The sequence below is a fragment of the Corythoichthys intestinalis genome, chromosome 19 (assembly GCF_030265065.1).
Source record: "Corythoichthys intestinalis isolate RoL2023-P3 chromosome 19, ASM3026506v1, whole genome shotgun sequence".
Lineage (NCBI taxonomy): Eukaryota > Metazoa > Chordata > Actinopteri > Syngnathiformes > Syngnathidae > Corythoichthys > Corythoichthys intestinalis.
Window position 1 is genome coordinate 39073897 of NC_080413.1, and position 21951 is coordinate 39095847.

The window sequence follows — 21951 nt, forward strand, 5'->3', positions numbered from 1 at the left end:
TTTTATTGAAACAACATTTTTGATTGAATTCATGTAATTTTGCGTTTAGACCACATTTTGGCTAGGACATTTGTGTCTTTATTATTCAATCAAAAAATAAGTTGCTTCAAACAAACAAAAAATATTTTTTTTCAAAAGGAAAATCACTTCAATCAAAAATGTAAATGTTTTTTTTTTTTTTTTTGTCTTTGTTTGGATCAGTTAGAAACTGCTTTTTCAGCCTTGTCTGTGTTTTCCGCCATATATATCTTTTTATTATTACCAAAAATAGTCACTTTCCTTACCATATCCGTGAACCTTTAAACAAAGCAACTGGAGCAAAGATAGGAGAAGCAGGAGATTTAGAGCCTCACCTGCATATTGAAAATATTTAGGAGTGTCACAATACACACAAGTCACAGTTCAATATGTACCTCGGTACGGGGGTCACAGTTCGGTGTGGGTTCAGTACAACAGGAAAAACAAAAAGGCTTTTTTTCCTTCAGACTATTTGAAAGTTAAAGTCTGTATACCGTTAGACTGTTATATAGGTAAAAACTTCAATTCATCTTTTATGTGAAAGATTTTAACAAATGTATGATGTAATAACAGGTAAAGTAGCGTCAGTTACTTTGCTGAGTAATCAATTATGCTTACAATGAGGTAACTGAGGTACTAAATTACTTTTTGGGAGAAGTAATATGTAACTGTAACTAATTACTTTTTCAATGTAAGATTAACAACACTGGTTCCATTTGACTATAGCGTTTTCAGTTTTGCACTACAATGTGCTGTAAACGCTTGGTAGCGTGCAGCAAAAGCTTAGCTGTGTGTACTCAATGATTGGTACACTGCTGGCCAAAAGTACTGGCACCCCTGCAATTTTGTCAGATAATGCTCAATTCTCCCAGAAAATGATTGTGATTACAAATGCTTTGGTAGTAATATCTTTATTTATTTTGCTTGCAATGAAAAAGCAAAAAAGAAAATGAAAAAAAAAATGATGATCATTTTACACAAAACTCCAAAAATGGGCCGGAAAAAAGTATTGGCACCCTTTGAAAAATCATGTGATGCTTCTCTAATTTGTGTAATTAACAGCACCTGTTACCTACCTGTGGCCCATAACAGGTGGTGGCAAAAAGTAAATCAGACTCGCAGCCAGTTAAAATGGATTAAAGTTGACTCAATCTCTGTCCTATGTCCTTGTGTGTACCACATTGAGCGTGGAGAAAAGAAAGAAGACCAAAGAACTGTCTGAGGACTTGAAATGGTGTCAACATAGAGTTTACAGCGACAAAAAAAAAAAAAAAAAAACAAGGCTCTCAAAGAAAAGAACATGGTCCCTACAGCCGAAACCGTGCGGGAGTTCCCTGATGTTTTTGTTTTGATGTGTGTTTTTTCATTGCAAGCAAAATAAATGAAGATATTACTACCAAAGCATTTGTAATTACAATCATTTTATGGGAGAAATCGAGCATTATCTGACAGAATTGCAGGGGTGCCAATACTTCTTCTATCTTATTTTACAGATTCATTGTCATTCATATGGTGTGTTGCATTGGACTATCGTGTTTTCAGTTTTGCACTACAATGTGATGTAAATGCTTGGTAGTGTGCAGCAAAAGCTGAGTTGTGTGTACTCAATGAATTGTATGTGTGTCAGTGGAAATACGACTGTGTAGCAAATGAAAACACGAATGAGCACAATGTAGAGATTTGATGGCAAAAGCCTTCTTGCGATAGGAGTGTCAGGTATAGCATTCTGTGTGTGCAGTATGAGAAAGCCTTTTATTGTATTGAGAAACGTGTGTGATGCTGAAATTGTCCCCACCAACTTTTAAGCAACCTTTTTTGCATTATATAATGACTTCAGGTATAGAAGTAATTTATATTGTCTTCCCATATGTTGTAAGGATAGAATTGACCCTACGATTATGAAGTGAATTCCAGTGTTTTCATTATGTTCAGACTTAGATTGACCCATTTTCACTTGCTGACTTTTTTCCCAACAAACGCATGTTTGATTGGCTGATGACTTGACACCCACACACACACACACACGTATTCACAGCCCAGACAGAAATACAACATGCCGCCTCCTCCGCTCTATTCGAAGACGAGGGATATTAGAAGTTTTTTTTCCACTAGAAGCATCCACTGTAAGTTATGTAAAAAGACATCAATTTTGTGTAGGTGGGGAACACATCACTAATTTTGCTACTGAATGTCTGACCTGCATCAGAGTTACAGTGTATCACAAAAGTGAGTATACCCCTCGCAATTCTGCAGATATTTAAGTATATCTTTTCAATGGACAACACTGACAAAAAGGGTTTAAATAATAATGGCTATATTTTGAGTGATTTTGAGGGGAAAATAAATTAACTCTATTATACAAGCTGCACACAGACTACTTTTCATTGTGTCAAAGTGTCATTTTGTCACTGTCGTCCCATGAAAAGATATACTTAAATATCTGCAGAAATGTGAGGGGTATACTCACTTTTGTGATAAACTGTAGCATAAAATGACTTTATGTGCATTTCTCGAACTCTAGGGGGAAGCCACTTTGAGAGAAACATCCTCCTGTATGTCTTCTACTGTTAATGTTAATTAAATTGAAAGAAAGATTTACCCCCTTCTCCCCAGTTTTCATTTTTATCTTATTCATGTGGTCTTAAAGCGGCCCAAAGGAGCTCTCATTTTTTGTTGAGTTTGGCTGTGCTTGTGGACAAAAGCAGTAGTGTTTTACCTGAGGGAAGGCTCAATTTTCATTTATTTTTGTTAGTTTTAGGGTTTTCGAGACCAAATCTACGCCATTGCACCAAATGATCCATTTTCAAAGTGGACCAAATCTACGCCCTTGCACCAAATGATCCATTTTCAAGTGGTTTAATTTCCAAATGCAACATCATATTTTTAAAAATTCATTTATAAAAGAGAGAGAAAGTGAGAGAGAGAGAGAGAGAGAGAGAGAGAGAGAGAGAGAGAGAGAGAGAGAGAGAGAGAGAGAGAGAGAGAGAGAGAGAGAGAGAGAGAGAGAGAGAATTTTATTGATTTTTTTGTTGAAGAATTTGAGTTTTAAACCAATTCGTGCGATATTGTCCATGGACGAGACAGGCCGCAGATGTACACGACAGAAGGCGGTTCAAACATCTCATTCGCATGAGTCAGGTTGGAGTTTTAGCACATGAACGAGTTTAAAAAACGTTTCCACTGAGACATTTTTTGCAGCTGCTATCTCTCCTCTTTCTCCATAAAAATTAGTAAAGCTCTAGTGCAACAAAGAATATCCACTTCTTCACACTATAGACTTATCTTACACTAACGAAAAGCCTTCCACTCTTCATTTTTAAATTTGGTCATTCTGGTAATCGCGGTTTGCAGAGGGATTTTTCACATTTGGCTTGCGCGTGCACGTGTAAAAAGGCCTTTTTTGAGTTGAGTTTTTAATTTCAAATTCATGTTTCACAGTCATGTTTTTATTTACCGATGACAAATAATCAAAAGCCAACGATTAAATTATAAAAATGATATTGTTCGGTGTTCCCACCCATGGACTCGGAGTGTTGTCCCTGCTCAGTCAGGCTTTGTGAGGTGATATAACTGTCCTACATCTCAGCGAGGATTTTTGCTGACCACTCAGACAAGAGCAGCAATAGTACAATATGAAAAATAAATAAATAAATAAATAAATTTGAATTATTGTTCAAAATTAGTATTACACGCAATATTACAGACCTAATAATAGTTTGTTATTTTAGATCTTTATTTACAAACACAACTTCATTAGAACGCTATGTATTATATAATATTTTCCTCTTATAAGAAGAAATTACTGTCCTAAAAACATTTCTTCTCCGTACTCAAACGTTATTTTATGCATGAATAGCCTTCATTGGAACGGAAAAGGTCAAGTGATATGTAATTTAAAAATGATTTGTCTTGATTTTCAAACTAAAATGATAATAATTGATTTTGATTCATTATTTTTCGGAACTTACCCTTGCAATTTATATTAATGAAAAAAATAGACAATGACGCACTATGCTTCCAATTCAACTGAAAGTATATACACTTTGGGAATCACGTGACGCTTCTGCGTTCAGCGTTTTCCAGCCCTGACCTATATTTCATGAAGACAGGCGCGCGTTTCCGGCAGCTTTCATAACGCATTTATCTTGTGCACAGTCTGCAGAAGCCTACCAATTAGTCCTCTTGGCGCACAGTAAGAGATGGCGAATACACTGGGAAATTTTATACGTGGCATTTATCTTTTAATAATGCCGCCCTCACCATCTTCTATCCGTTATCATTTATAAATATAACGCAAGAATTAAGAACTGACTGGCCTTTTTCTTAATTGGACGAATTTGATTTCGTTTTATTTTTTTCAGCCTATAATATGAGATAAACTGTATTCCCGACACTGCAATATGAATAAAAATAATTGTAGTTAGAAACGTAGCCTCGCATCACAGAGTAATGCAGCCCGCTTATATGAAAATATAGTGATTGTAATATCCCACAGCCCTAATTTTGCTTGAAGTGAGCGATATACATTGATGGAAAATAAATAATGTGACTATGTTGTTGTGTCTTTGTTGTTTATATTCAATTTAAAAAATTCCTCCTACACTGAAAAAAATAACTGGTCAATTTACTTGATAAAATCATTATAACAATTTGCATTTACTTTTATTAAGTATATTTTACTGTTAAAGACGTGGCTTTTTTTTTTTCTTTTTTTTTTGCCATGTGGCAACATGGATTTTGCCATGTAGAGTCACAAGTGCAAGAAAAAAAAAAGCACAAATCTATAAAGCACAACAATTTTTATACATATTTTCAAATATATTCCGCAGTGTTTTTCCCAGCAGGGCCGAATCCCAAAAGTGGTATTTGCCATGTGGCAAAATGGATTTTGCCATTTGGCTTTCTTTTTTTTTTTTTTTTGCCGTGTGGCAGAATGGATTTTGCCATTTGGCTTTTTTTTTTGCCATGTGGCAAAATGGATTTTGCCATTTAGCATTTTTTTTCCCAATGTGGCATTTTTATGCCATGTGGAAAAATTGATTTTCCCTTGTGGCATATTTTTGCAATGTGGCAAAATGGATTATGCCATGTGGGTTATTTTTTTGCCATGTGGCATTTTTTCTTACTTTGCGGCATTTTTATGCAAAGTGGAAAAATGGATTTTGCCATGGACATTTTCTGCCATGTGTTAAAATGGATTTTGCCATGTGGGATTTTTTTTTTTTTTTTGCCGCGTGACATTTTATTTGCCATGTGGCAAAATGGATTTTGCCATGTAGCATTTTTTTTTTTTTTTTTTTTTTTTTTTTTGCCATGTGGCAAAATCGATTTCCCCATGTGGCATATTTTTGCCATGTGGCAAAATGGATTTTGCCATGTGGATTTTTTTTTGCCATGTGGCAAAATGGATTTTGCCATTTGGCATTTTTTTGCCATGTGGCAAAATGGATTTTGCCATGTGGCATTTTTTATTGGTAAAATTTACCCCCAAAGTAAATTTAAATGGTAAGTTTTACTTATTAAAAGTAAGTGCAAATTGTTACAATGCTTTTATCAAGTAAATCCACCAGTTATTTTTTTTCAGTGTATAAACAAATTCGTGGTGATTTCTTTGCATTATCTTTGATTAAATAGTCACGCATCAATACTCATATACTGCATAGTTACAGATCTTCAATGGAAGGTCCTGCTGTGCGCTCTCCTTGTCGATACAAACCTCTGAGGATCGTTGCAGTCTGACAGTGATAAATTAGCTCCTCCGTGCAGTTTAGGCATTTATTTATTTATATTTCCGTCCTGTAAAGCGGGCCAGTACAACTAGCAAGAAAATAAGCGCGTTTACGTAAGAGTAAAAACAAATTTATAACAAAATTATTTATTCCGTTTTCAAAAAGAAACAACACTTCCATACTTTAATTCATTCACACGCGCGCACCCACGCACACAGGCCGTCTCATCCATCATGGCTGTCACGATCAATCTAATAGCAGACAACCGCAATTCCGTCTCCTATCGAACCGAAGCTGGAGACGTGACCTGCTCCTACAACTAATTTTGTTGTTTTTTTCCCTCTCCTTACAACACCCACACACGACACCTCCATCTTTCACTCTCTTTCCAAAGGCCTCCTTCACATCAACACACTGTATTTTTTGGTCATTCTTCCTTTATTTTGTCTCGATTTGGTACCGGTGCAGACTTTTCCCTTTTTTTTTAGCGATAGAAAATCATTGAAACATTATCCAAATTGACTGAACACTTTATAAATTCCTTTCGGTTGCACACACAGAAAATCAGGATAAGAAAATGCAACAAAAACATGAGCGCGGTGATTATAACATCACTCGAGGTTGGTGGGCGATGCGTGGTGGAGTCACAAGAGCAACACTGTAAAAAAAAAAAAAAAAAAAAAAAAAAAGCACAAATCTATAAAGCACGACAATTATTATACATATTTTCAAATATATTCCATCCACAGTGTTTTCATGTGTGTGCATGGGTTGTGTACTGTTTGCCTTTATATTAATTGTTCGGACAGGCGTTGCAAATAAATTGGGAGTAAAGCTTCACATATTGGACTAGAAAAAAAGAAAGAAAAGGTGTCATCCCTGTGGTCCGCCGCGTGGTATAAAAATAAATAAATAATTTAAAATGAAATTGAGGGGTGACCGCTTATGTTGTCAATGTCTTTAGCAGCCAAACAGTCACGTCGTTTGGCGCTCCGGCGCTTCCCGTTATTTCATATTACTAAAGTCTCTTTTCGAACTGCATGAAAACAAAGTAGCCTACAGGTGATGGATTTTTCCCCACACGTAATCCTCTTCACCCGCGTGCGTGCCAGCCGTGCACAGGGCAACAAAGATGAGGAAGGGGTGGTCACGTGGATATGCACTGGCGGCCTTGAGCTCCACAAGATGAATGAAGAAGATCCCTGAGCCAACCATGGAGGCCTGGAAAGACATAAAATAAATGAATAAATTAAAGGTATATTACGATAGGTGATTACTGTCTCTTTTAGCCTAATTTATCGTTCTCCTGTATTTTTTTCCAGGTCTCTACTGGACAGAGGGACATCTTTAGCTACACCATGAATATTAAAATGTAACAGTGACTTTTGTAACAGTGACTTTTGTTATAATTGTATGTAGCACTTTTGGCAATTTATCATGTCTTTTGATGGCTGCACTTCATGGCACTTCAGCTTGCAATTCAGTTTGAGTTGAAGCAGTTGCGCTATCTTGATGCCAGGTGTGGGTGGGCATTAGTCATACCTGGGGGGGGGGGGGGGGAAGCTACAATGCTCAAGTAGGTTCGAAATCCAGCGTAGGGCTACTGCACCTCAAAACATGTTTTGTTTTCTCCTTGAAATAACTGTTGTTGTGATTTGGTCTAATCCAGTGATTTTCATTTATTTCCTGTTTCCCAGTTGAAGCCTGGGACTGTGTGTATTTTTGTGTGAGACGCCCGCTCATCCATAATTCAATGACTTTTCAATCATATTTCCCGGTCAAACATAAATCAACTATTTGTCAACATTAGTTCATCAACTCAAAAACAGTGTTAACCCAACCATCGCCCGACATACCATTGAACAATGTTGTTTCAAAATCACTTGACGTTGAAAATTTCATTCTCAACCATATTGATGATTTTGATGGAAAATCAATGTTTATTCAATGTCGGTCTGCTATCTGGGTCAGTTACCTGAATGTAAGAGTAATTTGTTACTTGGCAAAGTAACTGGTGTTACGTTGTATGTTTTTTTTGTCATTAAAAAAAAAAGATAGTAACCTTTGCTATGTTTGGAAGTCATTTAATGTTATAAATCAACCGTTAAAGTTGTTAAAATTGCTCCCGTTTTTGCACGAGTTCCCTTCTGTCTACGTTCGACTTGTAAACGTTTTAAAACTGTTTCATCATTTAAAGATAGATACAAGTCAAGATTTTGCCGATTTAGGAGTATTTTAGATAAAAAGTTACTTAGGTTTGCTAGGAAGGTTCTCTACAACAGACCCATTCTGAGAAGTCTACTGCTTTAAGACATTAATACTACCTATCTGTAAAGTCATTGTCAGCGTGATGTTCGGCCCTAATGTGGTTAAAGACATTGCTAAAGTCCTCCGGTCTTATAATTCTGAGCTTTTCAAGCCTAACTGCTATAAGAAATAAAAACAGAGACTGAGAGCTGTTGAAGATTCCTGCCAGGATATCGGCTTTGTATTAACCTAAACACACTGAGTAAGTATAAATACTGAGAAATTATTTTATAATTAAATACTGTATACTGTACTGAAAGTAATTTTGGAACATTTTTGGCTTGTGGTGTGCCGCGAGATTTGTTCCAATGTAAAAACGTGCTGCGATTCAGAAAAGGTTGAAAAATACTGCCTTAGTTAGCTTTAGTACAGCTAACCCATCATATGGCGGAAAACACAGACATGGCTGAAAAAGCAGTTTCTGCTCTTGCAACCTTCTTTAAAATAAACTCAAAATAAACTAAAATAAACGCAGTAAGCCCCCAAACTATTTTTAATTTTGTCCATTTTACCCTGGAGACCCCCGTTTACAGACGTTGCACAACAAGAAGTAATTATATTTATTATTCGAAATGTCTGTCATTTTTAGCTTAGAATCATTAATTGATGACTAATATTTAGTTTAAAAAAAAAAAAAAAAAAAAAAAAAAACGACTTTAAAAAATTTATTCGCTTGCACATTTTCAACTTTTAAACAAATTACGTCACAATGAAAAAAATAGTGTCTGTACAGTAAGTAAGCCACGGATATCTACCTCATAACTATTACGTAATTGTATGTTTTTTTGCTGCTGTCGCATTTCCCCCAATATTTTAGATGAAAAATAATCGATCCAAACAAAGAAAAATTGAGGGAAAAAAAAGTTTAAAACGGTAAATATATGAAGAAGAAAATCTCCACCACTCATTGATGTCTGCGATTTCTGCATCATGACCCTTGTTGTATGACCATGTTTGACCCATAAAATCCCTAAAAAATCTGGCTGTGGTCATTCACAGCTGTGTCTTGACACTCGGTGAGACATGCTACATGGAGTTTTTGGACCGAAAAGAGGTAAGTACGCGATAATATCTCGTTAAAATCCTGGCATCTTTAATTATGCTCGCTCATGCTCTCACCTCCAGTTACCCCCAAATAAATGAAGGGAGAACACTAAACGGATTAACTCAGTGGAATTAAACTAAATTTTAAGGCTCAACAATACATTTAAGACACGAGACATTGGCTCTTGACACACTGCTTAATGTTTTGTTAATGCTTGGGGTGAAATGAACAAGAGCTCTCTCTTCAACACCTTTACCTACTTCACATCAATGTGGTAAGTAAATATTGTGGCGAGCAACGTGGAGAAGAATGACATAGACTGACTAGCTATTAACACTTGCTGCTGTTGTGCCCCATACTACGCACGGCCCCATGAAACAGTGCACTTCATTGAACTGAACACACAAGACATAACAACTGCAACCACTTGTCAGTCGTGGTTGCCAAAACTACCCATCGTCCATTGCGGTGGAACAGATAGATAACAGTCACTACAATATTTTACTATTTTATAAACTGTCATGTTGCCATATAAAACAAAGTAATGCGACTGTTAATAAAGAAGTAAAAATATTTACTGACCAAATCGATGTGAAGTAAGTAAAGTAAGTTGAACAGAGCTCTGGTTGACAGCTCGGTTTACCCGGACGTGTGCGGGAATATTTTGGTGTGAGAAAAGCGCAAAAATAGACGAGGCAGGTTTGCGCATATCTGAAAGAACGATGTTCTGACGAATGGGTACCCCGGTCGAACTGATATCCAAAGCGCTACTGAGTATACGCACGACAAACACTTTATAGTGCCGTTTGACCACTAAATTCTGTAAGCAATTCCGTATATGCATGAGAGACTACAATAGAATATTGATGATATTGCGAGATAATAGCAAAATTAGGACGTTAATGTTGTCTGATAGCAGCAAACAGGTGGGTCGCCTGGCTTTTAATAGTGTTTATTGTTCAAGAAAGAATATTGACATCATAGAGTGAGTTTCTAAATATTTTATAATAATAATAATACCGTATTTTTTGGACTACAAGTCGCACCTGAGTATAAGCCGTACCAGCCATAAAATGCCCAACGAAGACAAAAAAACCATATATAAGTCGCACCGGAGTATAAGTCGCATTTTGGGGGTATAAAATCCAACACATAGAACAGATATGTCATCTTGAAAGGCAATTTAATATAACATTACAATAGAGAACAACATGTTGAATAAATGTACAGTGCACAGTGCATGAACAACAAAATGCCTCACCAGGATGCTACGGCTCGGTCCTGGCAATGCTGGACGTCTGTATAATTTGCTGAATCAATTTAGTCCTCGATACCAAACAGGTTCGCATCAACGTAAATAAATGATAATTAGGTTGTTTTACAGCAATGACATAAACGGTTAGCATGCGTTAGCTAGCATTAGCACATCATTCAAACACCCACACAACTGGGTCCACAGTAAGTGTCCGATCGCGGGTGGAAAACACACAACAACAACAGAAAAGATGATACACACAGGCGTTGCCTCTGTAGAGATATTTTAAAAGCATAAACAATAAACGTAGGTTCGCAGCCGGGTTTCTCTCTAGCTAACTCATCCACTCACTCAGAGCTACGTAGCTATCCGTCTTCTTCTGGCGTGTGAGCGCTCTTCACGTAAACAACTGCGAGTGCGCCCCCACGTGGGCGTGAAAGCGTCACAAACTAAAAGCATGCATTTCAATATTAAATAAAAAAAGTCAATAATACAATTGAACACACATTGCCAAAGGCAGAACGCGAACGTGGCCATAGCTATTAAGAGTTATTCAGATAACTATAGCATAAAGAACATGCTAACAAGTTTACCAAGCCATCAGTGTCACTCCAAAACACCAAAATAACATGTGAAATGATATCATAATGTGTTAATAATTTCACACATAAGTCGCTCCTGAGTATAAGTCGCACCCCCAGCCAAAATATGACCAAAAAATGCTACTTATAGTCCAAAAAATCCGGTATATCTATACTATATCTAAATAGACGTGTCAAAATGTAAAGTAGATTTGTTCAACATTAATCTGCAATCAACAGCGGGGATACTATACTTTGACAAGGGATACCTATTTGTCAGAACAACGGCCAAAGAACACTGGGTAGAAAAAAAAATAATAATAATGTGACTTAACTGAGATACATCAAAATAGGCATGTTTTCCAGGCCCAAATTACTACCTACTTATTAAAAATTAGTGTTCACAAACAGTTGATAGAATTGAGTTTAGTTCACTTAAAATATTAAGTTGTATATTTGCATTTAAAGTGCACCTACGTTAATGATAATAAGAATCGATTGGTGTCAGTTTTGAAAACAATATATTTCTGAAAAGTCTTCAGTCTCATGCTTAATTATTAAGGACCTTAGAAATATGTAATGCCAATATCCTCCACCTTAAAATATCTGTAAGCGGACCTGTTCATCATAACCCTTCTGAGGGCATTGTTAAAATATTTGAATACTTGGAATTCAATCGTAGTCCCATAAAATCAATTCAAGTGACTTTCCCGTTTTCGCTGTAAGAGGTTGCCACCTTCAGCAAGTCACTCGCATGATTTTTTAAAAATTCAGACTTAACACCGGATGGCCTCCTGACCTAGAACATAGGTTTGGTCTCAACATTGGCAAGGATGATATAACAGCGTAACCTGCATGTAAACATTTTGCTGGGGACGGGACAATAATCAGACCAAACAGACTGGGTTAAAGGAGGTCAGGGCTACATTTCTCACAAATATGAACCTAATTAATTGCTAGGCTAACTGATCAATGCTAAATAAATCTTTATTGACTTTTGCCAACTTTCACGTGTATTGGTTCAGGTGATACACAGTTCGATTCAAACCATTGTTTTCAAAAACTACTAAAGAACCATTTTGAAAACTTCCAGAATAAATGTCTGAATTTTATTAGCAAATTCAAACTGCAAGGTATTTGAAAATACCTTAAATTATATTAACACATACAATAAATTCAAACTTCTTGATAATCTCTTAACTATCCAGGAATGCAAAAAAAATAAACACTTGTCTAAAGACCACTCTACGTTGTTTAAAGAATTTCTTAGTTAGGGTATAACAAAAATAAACAAAAATGGAGCCTTCCTTCAGGTAAAACACTAGTGCTTTTGTCCACAAGCACAGCCAAAATCGGCAAAAATGAACACGTTTTACCCCGATTATGATTAATGTATGATTATCTGGGGGGAAAAAATGTCTACATAGGGTGAAAATAAAAATATTTTTCTATAAATAATGTGGATAATAAATTAATACATTTTAAATAAATGCAAGTCATCAGCCAATCAAATGTGCGTTCGAACGGAAAAAATGGACTGGCACATTCAGCAAATGAATGGCATAAATGTAAGTGAACATAATGAAAATAATTCACTTAATAATGGTAGGGTAAATTCTATCCTTACAATATATTGGATTACAATCTAAATTTTGTATTTAACTGAATTCATTATGTAATGCAAATAAGGTTAATTAAAAAGTTGGTGGGGACAGTTTGAGCATCCTGAAAAGTTGGTAGTGTTATGTTCCTATACAGTCCCTAAGTAAACCCATGCCCTTACTCCTGACACAACCAATTTATTAGATTTATTGATCTATAAAATTAAAAAAAAACAAACATATTGATATACTTTTTGAAAATATACTTAATTATAACCGTTGCAATTACAGTATATTGTGCTAATTGAGAGGGTGAAAAAAAATGTACCTTGGACAAATGTCACATCCTATAAAGAGTTAAGCATTCTTGAGATTAAAATCTCTTCAAGAAGAGCCATCTTGCCAAGCAAGGGAGGCTAAAACTGTGTTAGTAGCATATTCCAACAGTAAAATAAATACTAAATAATAAAAATTTAAAAAGATACATTTAGCAACTGGTTCAGACTATAAGCAATTAATCAGGTACAGTAGGTGAATCATTCAAAGGAACTGCTTTCTGTCACTACGCGGGGGACAAGGTGGACCCAAATTGTTTTTTTGTGGGCAGGGCCAATGCAGCTGAGAAAGGAAGAGTAATTAGGATCTAATTTCAATATTAAGCCTTTTCTGTCACTTTTTTTGAATGGATTAGAGTCCAAAATATGGTCTGCTATCATTTTAAAGTCACTTGCTGTAGTATCTCATAGCTCACTAATATGGGTTTTAAATGGTGTTCTGGGTTTAAAGTGCCACTATAGTTTTTAAATATATAAATAAGCATGGGCGTCACCAGACATATTGCACTGAGGGACGTGCTCCAGTATTGATCTGCAGTGCCCCAGTATAAATTTCACCGGTAAAAAAACAAAACAAAAAAAATACTTTGCCGTTTTAAATCTACATAGCATTATCTACAGAATGCGCCTATTTGATATGGTAATATTACTCTATTCACTCCATATACAGTGTATATATATATATATCAGAGCTTGCGCTAGACTTTTTCGTTGTCTGTCATTTTGACTGATTGTGTTATAAAAATCCGGACATAATCTATTTTTACCCGTCACTTACATTTTGAAAATGATAATAATGACATATTCAATAGTATTTAGTTTTCATTCATTTTTAATTAATATTCTGTCGGAACAAGCTTAACAAGAGGCAAACAGACAGCGGAGTGCACCAATCAGCGACGGGCAGACGTGCCGTTAGCAAAGCGACGAGGGCAGGACGAGGGACTTGCGCGCGGAAGTAAACATACGAGGAGAACGGAGTTTATTCAACATGGTTAGCGCGAGACAGACTGTTGTCAATGACTCGTGTCGATGTGTTTTAGGCTTTTAGCTCATTTAAAACTGAATTTACCGCAGATTGGAACATATTCTCGGCTCTCCCGTTCGCCATCCGTGTTATAGTAGAGACGACTTTCGGCGCGCAAGAGTGACGTTGCTCGTGAAGAACACATCACGCAAATAAACAAATCTGATTTGTCGATTGATTTTGTACCTACTCGAGAGGCTGTGTCCCAGACTTTTCTCTCAGTGTTTGAAAAATACAGAGAGAACAGTCTGGCCGTGCCAGGCAAACACCCAGTTGCCTTGACATTTTTCCGAGTAAGGCCAACGACGTCATGCATCAAGAGAGACAATAGCTAATTAATATGCTCACTCGCCACACTGTGGCCTGGGGTGTGAATTGCAACCTGTCAAAATGACGGATGGACTTCAGTTTTTTCCGTCACCGTTTTAAAAAACCGGTCAACGACGGAAAAAATTCGGTTAACGCGACCCCTGATATATATATATGTATATACAGTGCCTTGCAAAAGTATTCGGCCCCTTTGAATCTTGCAACCTTTCGCCACATTTCAGGCTTCAAACATAAAGATATGAAACTCAATTTTTTTGTCAAGAATCAACAACAAGTGTGACACAATCGTGAAGTGGAACAACATTTATTGGATAATTTAAACTTTTTTAACCAATAAAAAACTGAAAAGTGGGGCGTGCAATATTATTCGGCCCCTTTACTTTCAGTGCAGCAAACTCACTCCAGAAGTTCAGTGAGGATCTCTGAATGATCCAATGTTGTCCTAAATGACCGATGATGATAAATAGAATCCACCTGTGTGTAATCAAGTCTCCGTATAAATGCACCTGCTCTGTGATAGTCTCAGGGTTCTGTTTAAAGTGCAGAGAGCATTATGAAAACCAAGGAACACACCAGGCAGGTCCGAGATACTGTTTTGGAGAAGTTTAAAGCCGGATTTGGATACAAAAAGATTTCCCAAGCTTTAAACATCTCAAGGAGCACCGTGCAAGCCATCATATTGAAATGGAAGGAGCATCAGTCCACTGCAAATCTACCAAGACCCGGCCGTCCTTCCAAACTTTCTTCTCAAACAAGGAGAAAACTGATCAGAGATGCAGCCAAGAGGCCCATGATCACTCTGGATGAACTGCAGAGATCTACAGCTGAGGTGGGAGAGTCTGTCCATAGGACAACATTCAGTCGTACACTGCACAAATCTGGCCTTTATGGAAGAGTGGCAAGAAGAAAGCCATTTCTCAAAGATATCCATAAAAAGTCTCGTTTAAAGTTTGCCACAAGCCACCTGGGAGACACACCAAACATGTGGAAGAAGGCGCTCTGGTCAGATGAAACCAAAATTGAACTTTTTGGCCACAATGCAAAACGATATGTTTGGCGTAAAAGCAACACAGCTCATCACCCTGAACACACCATCCCCACTGTCAAACATGGTGGTGGCAGCATCATGGTTTGGGCCTGCTTTTCTTCAGCAGGGACAGGGAAGATGGTTAAAATTGACGGGAAGATGGATGCAGCCAAATACAGGAACATTCTGGAAGAAAACCTGTTGGTATCTGCACAAGACCTGAGACTGGGACAGAGATTTATCTTCCAACAGGACAATGATCCAAAACATAAAGCCAAATCTACAATGGAATGGTTAAAAAATAAACGTATCCAGGTGTTAGAATGGCCAAATCAAAGTCCAGACCTGAATCCAATCGAGAATCTGTGGAAAGAGCTGAAGACTGCTGTTCACAAACACTCTCCATCCAACCTCACTGAGCTCGAGCTGTTTTGCAAGGAAGAATGGGCAAGAATGTCAGTCTCTGGATGTGCAAAACTGATAGAAACATACCCCAAGCGACTTGCAGCTGTAATTGGAGCAAAAGGTGGCGCTACAAAGTATTAACGCAAGGGGGCCGAATAATATTGCACGCCCCACTTTTCAGTTTTTTATTTGTTAAAAAAGTTTAAATTATCCAAAAAATGTTGTTCCACTTCACGATTGTGTCCCACTTGTTGATTCTTGACAAAAAATTAAAATTTTATATCTTTATGTTTGAAGCCTGAAATGTGGCGAAAGGTTTCAAGGTTCAAGGGGGCCGAATACTTTTGCAAGGCACTGTGTATATATATATATATATATATATATATATATATATATATATATATATATATATATATATATATATATATATATATATATATATATATATACTGTATATATATATATTTACATACAGTATACATATGGCAATTTATGCATGTAACTTTGGCTGTGATAGGCATAGGAGTTAATATTTCTGCGAAGCACCTTCGGGAGATATGCTGTGTTCATGTTTATCGGGAGATCTGACTTCCCGAGTTGGAATATCGTTCTAATGTGTTGTAAAGTCGTAATGTGGGATAAAAACATCTTAATGCTCCAACGATTCATCACAGGTTTAGTGACTGTTTGGCGCTTTTGATAGACTACAAGTAATTCGAGAATAATTTTTTCGATTACTCCAACAACACATGAATGCAGCATCAACGGTGCGTTTGCCAATCATACGGACGACGTTGCAAATAACATCTTCACACCTGCTTTACAGGTTAGTGCGAGATAAACTTCCCATCCTTGTTGTTCATTTTTACCTATTTGTTTGGTCGCCTATTCCCATGAATTATTGAATTTAAATCGTTCAACTTTACTCTTTATGCATCAGTCAGTTAACTGCTGTAAACTATTGAAGTAACAGATTAGCTGCTGTCTTTTAGCTTACTCGCTATGAATACAGCAAACAATTAATGCAATTTGAGTGAGAGGCTCTCACTCAAGAGCTTTGTCTAATATTGTCTTAAAATGATATGTGGTATTTGAACTGTATCAATTTGTTTATATGACCAAAATGAATCGAATCAATCTGTATCAATTAATTAATCTTTGAGATATAGCCTCTAATTTGCATCTGTTCTCATCATAATTTCCAACTGTTTGACAAGCATTTTATTTGTTACTGCAGTCCCTGTATTCTGTAACACGATGTTTTTTATTTTTTAATTTCTATTTGACTCAAACATCGTTACTCTCACAAATGGATATTAGAAAGTTATTCGCTTGCAGCAAGGATAAATCAGCAAGGAGGAATGAGAGAGGTAAGCTAGGTAACCCAACCAAGCAACATAAACCACTTTTAGGTCACAACCTACCAGTTAAGAAACACTGATTAATTGAATAACAGTTACAGTGATATATCCCCATTTCTGTCCAGGCATAGTAGAGCAACAGATTGTATAGTGGTATGATAAAGTATCTGAACCTTTTGGAATTTCTCACATTTCTGCATCAAATCACCATCAAATGTGATCTTGGTCAAAATCAAACAGATGTAAAAACAGTGTCTGCTTTAGCTAAAACTACCCAAACATTTATAGATTTTCATATTTTAATTAGGATAGCAAGAAAAACAATGACAAAGGGGGGGGGGGGGGGGGGGGGATAATGAAATGAACCCTCTGCCTAAGGAGACTTAAAGAGCAATTGAAACAAATTTTTCCCGAATTTGTCCCATCAATTATGAGTGGTTTAAAGCTGCTCTGCCCACGATAAAACACACACCTGGTAAGAATTGTCTTGATGAGAAACATTGTCTGATGCGCATCATGGCTTGGTGAAACGAACTCTCAGAAGACCTGCGATCAAGGATTGTTGATTTGTATAAGCCCGGGAAAGGATACAAAACCATCTCTAAAAGTATGGATGTTCATCAATCGTCAGTCAGAGAAGTTGTCTACAAATAGAGAGAGTTTGGCACTGTTGCTTCTCTCCCAAGGAATTGCCGTCCACCAAAGATGACACCAAGAGTTCAGTGCAGAATACTCAAAGAGGTAAAAAAGAACCCTAGAGTGTCTGCTAAAGACTTACAGAAATCAACGGCACAGTCCAACATCTCTGTGCATACATCAACTATATATAAAAGTATGGCCAAGAATGGTGTTCATTGGAGGACTTCACAGAGGAAGCCACTGCTGTCTAAAAAACATTGTTGCTCGTTTAATGTTCGCAAAAAGGCACTTGGACACAGAAGTTTTGGCAAAATATTTTGTGGACTGATGAAACCAAAGTTTAACTGTTTGGGAGTAACACACAAAGTCATGTGTGAAGGATAAATGGAACAGCAACATCAACACCTCATCCACACCGTGAACCATGGACATTGGTGGAGGGAGCGTCATGATTTGGGGCTGTTTTGCTACCTCAGGACCTGGAAAACTTGCAATCATTAATGGAAGAATGCATTCAAAAGTTTATCAGGATGTTGTTAGGTTTTGTGTTGATTCCCTCCTAGTGTGTCCTTGTAATTGCCATTGATTTCACCTTGTGTACCGCTCCTTGTGTATCCTCCAATCTGCGTCCACCTGTGTCACCCATCTGTTCCTCATTGTCTCGTTACCCTTTGTCTGCGTGTGTATATAAGCTTCCAGTTTCTTTTCAGTCCTTGTTGCGTCATCGTCATCGTCAATGTCAATGTCAGTGTCTATCTCAACGTTGAAGTCAAGTCCCGTCCAAGCCCTCGTGAACCTGTCCCTCCGTTTAAGTAAGTTTTGTTTGAACATTGCCTTTTGATCCATAGTCCTTTTGTTTGTACTTTGTGATTTTGTTAATTATTATTAAAACGTTTTTTGAGTTCACTACCACCTGCCTCGCTGCATTTTTTGTTTCCCTGCATTTGGGTCCACACAACCTGCCTGCCCGCGTCGCTGACAGATGTTTTGCAGTAAACCCTGAGGCTGTCAGACAGTTGAAGTTAAAAAGATGATGGACAATGATCCAAAACACAGAAGTAAATCAACTTCAGAATGGTTTCAGAAGAACAAAATACACGTTCTGGAGTGGTCAAGTTAAAGTCCAGATTTGAACCCCATTGAGATGCTGTGGCATGACCTAAAGACAGCGATTTATGCCAGACATCCCAGGAATCTGACTGAACTACAGCAGTTTTGTAGAGAAAATTTGGGCCAAGATTAGTCCTGATCGATGTACCAGATTGATCTGCAGCTACAGGAAGCGTCTAGTTGAAGTGATGGGTGCCAAAGAGGGGAGGGGTTGGGGCACGAAATATTAAATGTGATGGTTCACTCACTTATTTTTCTCCCTTCTGTCATTGCTTGTGTACTATCCTCATTAAAATATGAAAACCTATAAATGTTTGGGTGGTTTTAGTTAAAGCACACTGTTTTTACAGAGATCAGCTCACATTTGATGGTGATTTTATGCAGAAATGTGACAAATTCCAAAAGGCTTAGATACTTTTTCATACCACTGTATGTATAAAAGAAAACAATGATTTGTACATGTATACGTGCACATAAACATTTTTAAATAAAATACTGTATATACTATACTATTGTATACTATCCTCATTAAAATATGAAAACCTAAAAATGTTTGGGTGGGTTTGGTTAAAGCACACAGTTTTTTCATCTGTGTGATTTTGACAAAATCGGATCATATTTGATGGTGATTTTATCCAGGAACGTGAGAAATTCCAAAAGGTTCACATACTTTTTCATACCATTTCAGATCCTGTCTGATAAATTTAAACGAAGGTCAAATTTAAATACTACATTCTGTTCAGCCTTCACATTTGAAATTAATTATTGAGTATTTTCTATCCTCATTCCAGAGGAGAAAAAAAACATTTTCTAATATCATGTTGCAAGCTTTGCAAATGTGATGTGTTGTTTCTTTTGCAGCTCATATGTCAATGCTACGCGGAAGACAGGAGGCTATAACGCAGACTCACTCATGTATTCCATGCTGGTTAAATGTTATGGCTCTGGCTTTATTGCACATGGAAAAGCGTAATATTTCTGCAGTCTTGAGGAAATTTACTGCTGCAGTCAGCATATGCTCTCACTGCAGATGAAATTGGGGGAGGAAAATACACCAGGCTTCATTGAACTACACTGTAACTACCAACTCATCATTAAATGAGAAGTAATTAGATTAAATCACCGCCAAATACATATTGTACTATATTTATTCTGGTTGAAATGCCACGTCGATCTTTATTTTTTTTCTCCCCCCCAACGAAAAACATAATGATACCGTTTGAACTTAATTAGCAACATTCGGGGGATTATCAGATAAGGAATGAGGCAGCTGTGTTGGCGAAAATTGGCCTACTGGATAAATAATGAAGCAAATGCATCTTCTATTTACATATAAAGAGCTCTATTAATCAAGGTAAGTGTCATTACAGCATGGCTCATTGAGCAGAGGAGTGTGGGTGTTAAATAAAATTCTCTGTGCTTGGATGCCTTCGGCAGGCAATACGTCTTGATTTGAGAACTGTCAGCAGCGGTAGGAAGCTGATAGGGGCCGAAGGAAGAGAGAGGTGGGGGTCGGATTAGCTTGGTTCTTAATCAGATTGCGGGATGAGAAGAGATGGATAGAGAGACATAAGAATATAAACGGGGATGAAGGCGTGGTAGCGAAGGAATGTGTTGCAACCACACACTTTCATTTATCAGTCACAAGCAGAGGTGGGTAGAGTAGCCCAAAAAGTTAATCAAGTAAGAGTACCTTAATTTTCGGACTATAAACCGCTACTTTTTTCCCTCATGCTAAATCCTGTGGTTTATATTGCAGTGCGGCTTATCTGTTGATTTAGTTGGGTTAATAGGTAACACTTTATTTGACAGCGGTGTCATAAGACTGCCATAAGACCGTCATAGTTATGACATGTTTGTATCATGGGCATTAAAGAATGCTTATGACTAGGGCTGTCAGACGATTAAAATTTTTAATCGAGTTAATCACAGCTTAAAAATTAATTAATCGTAATTAATCGTAATTCAAACCATCTCTAAAATATGCCATATTTTTCTGTAAGTTAAAATTTGGAATGGAAAGATAGGACACAAGACGGATATATACATTCGACATACTGTACATAAGTACTATGTTTGTTTATCATAACAATAAATCCACAATATGGCATTAACATTATTAACATTCTTTCTGTTAAAAGGATCCACGTATAGAAAGACTTGTAGTAAAGATAAATGTTAGTACAAGTAATAGTATTTTTTTATTAAAACCCCTCTTAATGTTTTCGTTTTAATAAAATTTGTAAAGTTTTCAATCAAAAAATGAACTAGTAGCTCGTCATTGTTGACGTCGCCGAGCGGTGACGTCACACGGGCTCCCTGCTGTTCTTCCACAGTGTTTTTACGTAATGTAGCCATAAGTGTGTTTTGTTCCTCGACTGACGCCATAGTTCCCTGTTTACTGGTCCAATCCATTGTACTTCATGGTCATTTGAGTGCTGGCTTCACAATGTACAAGACCTCTGATAGTTTGTATATTGTGACTAAATATTGCCATCCAGTGTATTTGTTGAGCTAAACGAAATGTTTGAATAGAGTTCGACCAAAGTCTGAGTAAGTAATCTGTGTATTTTCCATAGCTATTTTGATTGGGAATGTCAGTTCTCTTAGCATTGAGCGCTTTTCTTTTCCTGAACATCATTTTTTTTGAGAGATAGGAATATTATTTTTGTTGTGCTTTCACTAAATGATACTATAGCAACTTAACTGTTCCGCCCAAATGCATGATGGGAAGTTGGGCAACCATTACTTTCAGTGGTGGCTGCAAATGTTCTGCGTTGTGTTCAATGAAACGTGCTGTATCTTGGAGTCATGCGATGTATGTGGCACAAGTGCAGCAAGTGTTAAGAAAGACTCCTGTCATTCTTTCCCACGTTGCTCGCCACAATACTTATGTTTGTTGTGAAGGAGTTGCCGATGCTTATGCCAATAAACAGCGTGGTCCAATGAACGCCTGTTTCCACTCGCCTTTCTCTGCCTCTTAGCTCTCAATGTGCAAAAAAACAGCGTCATTGTAATCTGTTTGAGGCAACGCATGAGCGGGTCATTCCGTTAAATGTGTCAAATATTTTAACGTGAATAATTGAAAAAAATAATTACCGCCCGTTAACGCGATAAATTTGACAGCACTACTTATGACAGATGTCATTAAGTGTCATAAAGCAAATTATGCCACTAAATC

The 21951-nt window shown here is 37.0% G+C and overlaps 1 protein-coding gene across 2 annotated transcripts in view; it reads right to left on the reverse strand.

Annotated features, from left to right (window-relative positions):
* Positions 1-5974: 5974 nt before the first annotated feature.
* meis2b (Meis homeobox 2b) overlaps positions 5975-21951 on the reverse strand; it is a 68070-nt gene continuing 52093 nt past the window's right edge. For both annotated transcript variants that reach the window (XM_057823106.1, XM_057823105.1), the window contains exon 13: positions 5975-6968. The gene's annotated coding sequence lies outside the window, so the exon portion shown is untranslated. The remainder of the gene's footprint in view (positions 6969-21951) is intronic.